We start from the raw sequence: 7,877 nt of genomic DNA, 5'->3' as shown, positions 1-7,877 counted from the left end.
ACTGTATCTTAAATACTGTTGCTTCTTTGAAAAGAAAGTACTGGTATAAAAAATAATATTTGTTTTTTTAACCTTAAAATACAATTAAATATTGACTCAAAATATATAAGACTATATGTACTGTACTGTATATTCAGGCTCATGGTCAGCAAACACACAAGATAGATGCATATTTCTTTCTTTTTTTCAGTTCAGTTCTTTTGAATTTTTCATCAACCGGGAAGCATGGGGAGCTTAGACATTTTGTGCCAGTCAACTTATTAGCTTTTCAGATTTTGGTCACCCTGTGAAAAATACAACAGAGAGAGAAATACATCATGCAATTATCTGCTTTTTTAGTAAGGAAATGACTCCATAAAGTCCAAGTTGTTTTGTGGTTTCTGGTTTATTCTGTCATGAACAGATGGATATTTTAGTTTTCTTTCTTTGTAGGGCAGAGGAATATCCCCAGCCCCGGCAATCACACATTGTTGAACTCCCAGAGGTCAACTGCTGTTATAAAACAGCGCTAGTGGTGCACATGCAGTAACTCTAGGTCACAGAGAATTGACTGTTTTTCCAGACAACCATCTTTGTTTTGTTTGTTTGTTCGTGTGTGTGCCTGTGTCTGTATTTGTGAGTGACTGTGTGTCTGTGTTTACTGTAAGTAGAAAATTCTTTGCTGATGTACTCACAAGTATTTATTTAAAAATGGTGCGAAGCCTGCAGAGCAAGTTCGGGCAGACATATTTCTTGAATAAGAAATGTCTGCATATATTGTATGGTTCACTAATGATGCCATATACAGTGCCTATGGAAAGTATTCACTCCACTTCACTTTTTCCGCAGTTTGTTATGTTTCAGCCTTATTTCAAAATTGAATAAATAATAAATAAATAAATTCTCAGCAATGTACACACAAGACCCAATGATGACAAAGTGAAAAAGGTTTTTTTTTTTTTAGCAATTTTTGCAAATGTATTAAAAAATAAAAAAACTGAAATGCCACATGTACATAAGTATTCACTCTGTTTACTCAGTACTTTGTTGAGCCACCTTTGGCAGTGATTACATCCTTGAGATGTTTTTACAACTTGATTGGACATGATTTGGAAAGGCACACACCTGTCTATATAAGATCCCACATTTGAGAGTGCATGTTAGAGCAAAAACCAAGCCATGAATTTGAAGGAATTGTCCATAGACCTCCAAGACAGGATTGTGTCGAGGCACAGACCTGGGGAAGGGTACAACAAAATATCTACAGCATTGATAGTCCCGAGGAGCACAGTGGCCTGCATCATTCGTAAATGGAAGAAGTTTGGAACCACCAGGACTCTTCCTAGAGCTGGCCGTCTGGCAAACTGAGCAATCAGGGGAGAAGGGCCTTGGTCAGTGAGGTGACCAAGAACCCATTGGTCACTCTGACAGAGCTCTAGCATTCCTCTGGGGAGATGGGAGAACCTTCCAGAAGGAAGCCACTTCTCAGTAATAGGCACATGACAGCCCGCTTGGAGTTTGCCAAAAGGCACCTAAAAGACTCTAAGAGACTCTATGAGAAACAAGATTCTCTGGTCTGATGAAACCAGGATTGAATGCCAAGCATCACGTCTGGAGGAAACCAGGCACCACTCATCACCTGGCCAATAGCATCCCTATGGTGAAGCATGGTGGTGGCAGCATCATGCTGTGGGGATGTTTTTCAGCGGGAGGAACTGAGAGACTAGTCAGAAACGAGGGAAAGCTGAATGGGGCAAAGTACAGAGAGATCCTTGAAGAAAACCTGCTCAGGACCTCAGACTGGGGCGAAGGTTCACCTTCTAACAGAACAATGACCGTAAGCACACAGCCAAGATAAGGAGTAGCTTCGGGACAAGTCTGTGAATGTCCTTGAACTGTTGTCCCAGCCAGAGCCCGGACTTGAACCCGATCGAACATCTCTGGAAAGACCTGAAAACAGCTGTGCAGCGACGCTCCCCATCTAACCTGACAGAGCTAGAGAGGATCTGCAGAGAAGAATGGGTGAAATACCCAAAATACAGGTGTGCCAAGCATGTGGCATCATACCCAAGAAGACTTGAGGCTGTAATCGCTGCCAAAAGTGGCTCAACAAAGTACTGCTTAAACGGAGTTAATACTTATGTATTTAATTTTAATTTTGTATAAAATTAGCAAATGACTTTGTCATTATAGGGTATTGTGTGTAGATTGGCAAGAAAAAAACCCCCCCATTTAATCAATTTTGGGATAAATTGGAAAAAGAGAAGCGGCGTGAGTACTTTCTGTAGGCACTGTATGTCAAAACAGGTCTGGGGAAATGTTTATAAAACAAATATAAATCCTATAATCAAACTCCAGAAAAGAGCTATTAGAATAATAAATAAAGCTTGTTACTGTGAATCTACTAATCCATTATTCATAAGTTCCTGCACCTTGAAATTTGAGCTAGGCATATTCAACTTCCTGTCAAGAACCCGGGCAGGGGGAACAAATCGCAGACTCAGGAGTGACATAAAGCACAAGGAAGACAAACTCAGGCAGAAAAACTGGAGTGGAGAAGACAACCTCACCCTGAGGAACTGAAAAGGACGGGTATAAATACGAAATTGATTGAACAGACAATGAGAAACAAGTGAGAGGCAAGACAGAAAGACAGGAAGGAAATCCATATAAGGAATGGGAGGCAGAGACACTAAATGAAGAACAGGTGAGATGAATGAGTGGGAATGCATGGGACGACAGACCACGGTGATCACAGAGGGAAAGAAGAAACGAAAATGCTAAGAGCTTACACAAAAACAGATACAGAAAAACATGTGATTCAGTTTTGGGAGTCAAACTATGGAATGGTCTCAGAGGCATGTTGAAATTGTGTAGCTCTCTGTTGAGTTTCAAAAAAGCCTTAAAATATAAAATAATAAAGTACTACAATTTAGTGTAATTTCTTTTGTACTACTGATATTCTGGGTTATCTTATGGATTGTTTAGGATAAGTTGAAATAAGCCATTGCCTTCAGCCTATTCCTTTTTCTGTCATCGTCTGAACTTTATTGTGTGAAATGGACTGGTGTAAACATGTATGATGAAGTTTGTTCTTTATAAAGTGTGACCAAAATACATTATTAATTAATTCAACTCCTCCTCGGGCAACTATAACAGCTTGCAAATGCTTCCTGTAGACAGCTCAGAGTTTTTCAATTCTCCACAAAGAATACGAAGTCTTCACCCTTTTTTCTCCAAAAGATACCATCTTTGGTGGTGGCTCAAAATTTCAATTTTGGTTTTGTCAGTCCAAAGCACATTGTTCCAAAAGGTTGTTTTCATAGGAAAAGCTTCTTTCTTTCAACTCCATGCCAGGTCTTTATTGTTTAAAGTATGTTGTATTGTCGTCCTGTGAACAGCTGTCCTGTGTTTGCTATTCTTTTTTGGTCTTCCAGACCTTGCCTTGACTTCTGTTCAATTCATCTTCCATTTTCTAATAATGTTTCTGACAGTGGAAATAGGCTGTTTGAAACATTGAGAGATTTTTTTTAGCCTTCTACTTCTTAGTGAAAATGAACCATCTTCATTCTGAGATCCTTGGACAACTGTTTAGAGGAACCCATGGTTGTTAACACTAGACAGAACAGTTGGATACTTCAGAAGGCATGGGGTTACTTCATAATAATAAATTCAGCCCTGGAATTATACTCACCTGACTCATTGAAGCCCTAATGAGTAAACCACCTGGGTCTGGGCCTTAGTAATCATCCTTTTTAAAAGTACCAAAGAATAATACAAAATGGTTCCCATGTACAGGACCATTTTCCTTTTTTATCATTTATAAACAGTAAAAAATGAATATGAAAAGCAAGTGTTTAACTCATTCTAACTGACATTTGCCCAAATCTTTGTACCCGACTGTATGCCTAATTCCGACCAAATTCCAACTGAAAATAAGTGCATTCAGCAATTTACAATTGGTGACTGGACTATTATCACTGAAAGGATATGTCATGTTTATTCTGGGCATAATGAGAGCTTTTTAACTTTACTTTTTAGTAAACGGCAAAACAGTTGGTGCATCACATGTCGGAGTGTTTTTCTTATTTAATTATTATCAAGCATGCCAGAACAAGCCTGTGATCTGTGGGCAGGTAAAACTATCTACAGCACTCAATGCAGACTATTAGACACTTAAGGTTACATTTCATGTGTAAACCAAAAAAGTGTCAGAAGACCGCATGATATTTAAACAACTATTTATATTAAAATATAGGTCACACTATAGCTTGAAAACATATCTGAAATGGGATTAACTGGGTCACATTTATTATACCACTCAAACGGCAGCAATGATTCATGACTTCCTGGTTAAAACTCGATCGAGGACAATAGTGTTGAACTGTTGCCTGCTGCTTTCTTGTGCAGACCTGTAGACTTCTGTTACAGCATAGCGTTGCCCTGGGCTTTGCCCAGAACTTCTTAAGCTTGAAGTGAAGCACCATACAAAGTATTATATAGTCAAGTCCATTCCTATTCAACATCACTTTACTTACAGTGTTAGAAGAAGCTTTAAACTGTAATTAGTAATAATGAATATGTACAGAAATGAGGTCATTGCAGTTTTGAAATCCAAATTTTGTGGCGCGTTGAAAAAAATTGTTATACATTCCAAATTGTTATCATGATACACTTAAAAAGTACTTTGAAATGTGAATGTACCACCATGAATATGCTGTCTTCAATATTTAGCTATTGTTATTGTGTTTTACAGTGACAAGACACACAATTGCATGACTCTTGTGTCACAGTTATCTTGTGTCAATAGTTCTAGAGTTCTTCTAATATAAGTATGATGATGATATACAGTTTGTATGACATTTATCAAGAATCATGTGACACATTAGATTTATGTAGATTTATGATGACAGTTGACAGAAAGCAATATGGTACTAGTTCTACAGAACTCTTTTGATGCACTTATGAGCTCACACTCCCTTCTTATTCTTACCTGTATTATCTACCCATAATCAAAGGAGCAGAAATTTGTATAACGTGGACAACTTCTGGATATTTCTATATTAGATTTTTTCAATAAATATTCAGTTTTCCACATTGAATCCACATTGAGTGACAGTTTACAATGTAACATCGATCATCACTGATGACTGCTTTAATTAATGTCATAGTTAAAGTTGAATTATGTGTCCAGTTTGCACTAGCAACTACTGCAAGCAGGCCTTACATAAATACATTCATACCTGTGACTAAGCAAACTGTGCATAAGGAGAGAACCCAGAGGGTAAATTCACACACATCTGGCGAGCAACTGCATATTTTCTAAATCTATGAATAGGTTTCCGAAGCAATGATATAGACTATACATGAAATCTAGTTTAGATTAGATTTTCCGTGTCTTTGTACAGATGGCTTTTTACAATGTGTGTATGTGTGTGCACGCGCACGCACATACTGTGTGTGGGTGGGTGTGTGCCGACATACCTCTGCGCCAAGCACATGTTCTCCTGTGAAGCATGTGATGTCAGCTCCTCCCTGCCTGCCTGATGCTAGGGCCAATTCTGACCCTGGGGGGCTGCCTGCCACACGTCCACTGGCGTGGTGCATATTCAATACCAGGCCATGTGGCAGACTGAGTCTGATATAGCCACATCAGACACTTTTGCAGTTATTCTTGTTTTGCTGTGTCTTGTTTTTGCCCCTGTTGTTAATATTTGAAAAATGGTCTCTCTGATCTTCCCACTTCTAAAAGGCTCAACCCTGCCTAGGCTCCTGTTTGCAGGAATGCTACTGTAAGACAGAGGCAATTAAAAATTATGCATCACATCCGAATAACTCGTAGATCCCCCAACGCTGCATTCTCTGCCGATGGTCCAACTACAGGCCCATTTCGAACCTCCCATTCCTGTCTAAAGTACTAGAAAAGGTCATTTCAAAACAACTTTGTTCATTTCTGCACCCCAATCATATATATAAGTTTTTCAATCTGGTCAAAGTACTCAATGACCTACTCCTCCCTTCTGACAGTGGCTGCATCACTGTACTTGTGCTTCTAGATTTAAGTGCAGCATTCGACACAGTTGATCACCTGATCCTGTTGGATAGACTTGAAAATCTTGTAGGCCTCCGTGGACAGGCTCTCTCTTGGTTTAGATCATATCTATCAGATCGATATCAATTTGTGCACTTTAACAATGACTCCTCTTATCAATTCAGGGTTAGATACGGAGTACCACAAGGATCTATGATTGGGCCCTTGCTTTTCTCTCTATATATGCTTCCCCTGGGAAACATGGCATTAACTTCCACTGCTATGCTGACGACACACAGTTGTATCTATCAGTCAAACCTGAGGAAGTTGTCCAGCTGTCAAAAATGGAAGCTTGTCTTAAAGACATAAAGAAATGGATGAATCTGAACTTTCTTTTGCCAAACTCAGATAAAACTGAGATAATGGTAGTGGGGCCCAAGTCCTTGAGATGTAAATTATCTGATGATATGCCAAACATTGATGGAATTTGCATCACCTCAAGTGCTGTCATCAAAGACATTGGAGTTACTTTTGATCCAGATCTTGCGTTTGATGCACATATTAAAAACATCTCTCGGGTTGCTTTTTATCACTTAAGGAATATCTCCAAAATTCAGAAAATACTGTCCCTAAATAATGCAGAAAAGCTAGTGCATGCTTTTGTTACTTCAAGATTAGATTACTGCAATGCTCTTTTGTCTGGATGTGCAAATTCCTCTCTGAAAGGGCTCCAGCTAATTCAAAATGCAGCAGCTCGTATTCTTACTAGAACAAGGAGATTTGAGCACATCAGCCCAGTGTTAGCTTCACTTCACTGGCTGCCTGTTAAATTCCGAATAGATTACAAAATACTACTTCTGACTTTTAAAGCCTTACATGGGCTTGCCCCTCTGTACTTAAAAGATTTACTTCATCCTTATACTCCCTCATGAATACTCTGTTCGCAGGGTGCAGGCCTCCTTGTTATTCCTAGAATAACTAAAAGTTCCATAGGTGGCAGAGCCTTTTCCTATCGTGCTCCTTTCCTGTGGAACAAATTGCCTGCTCATGTTCGGGGTGCAGACACTATCACCTTATTTAAAGCTAGGCTAAAAACGTATCTCTTTAGTCTGTCCTATAGTTGAGGGGCAGGAGTGGGTGGCTGGCATAAGCTATAGAGTCTCTGGTGGACTGGGCGGTCAGTGCTGTCAGTGGATCATTGTTGGTAATGCTGTGTTAAGTATAACCAGTCATGGTCTGGTGGTGACCGTCTCAAGCCTGCCCTCATGGATGTGTTGGCCACTGCCTCTGTTTCCCATAGCTACGCTGCCATAGCCTTAATCTGCCGGGGTTCTCCTTATCGCACGCAGGTACCTCTCCCTCCTGCTGTGAATGACCAATTACCATCTGGACCCCCAAACAATGTTACTTTCCTCTTCTCCCCACTCTGGGCACCTGCCCGGAGCACTAGCCCAACTTTCCTGTGCACCCCCTCCTGGCCTGGAGCTCCAGCCCAAGACCAGCCGCACAACTCCCTCCTGCTACAGCTGTAGCACCAAGCCTGTCCCCTTTCCTGACAGTGCCACCCATTGGTGTTCCCGCCATCTGTGCTTCAAGTTATTGGACATTTATGAACTTTTATTTAATCTGATTTTCTGTTTAAAACCATTGTGCCGGTGTTAACCAGCGGCAGATGGGTTCCCCTACTGACTCAGGTTCTGCTCAAGGTTTCTTCCTGTTCCAGGGAGTTTTTCCTTGCCACTGTTGCCCTAGGCGTACTCTATTTAGGCCGGTTTCTATTTCTGTAAAGCTGCTTTGCAACAAAGGCCTTTTGTAAAAAGCACTATACAAATAAAATTGAATTGAATTTAATTTAATTTACACAGAT

This window comes from Conger conger, chromosome 14, assembly GCF_963514075.1.
Source record: "Conger conger chromosome 14, fConCon1.1, whole genome shotgun sequence".
NCBI classification, from domain to species: Eukaryota; Metazoa; Chordata; class Actinopteri; order Anguilliformes; family Congridae; genus Conger; species Conger conger.
Note: the sequence above shows the minus strand (reverse complement) of the source record.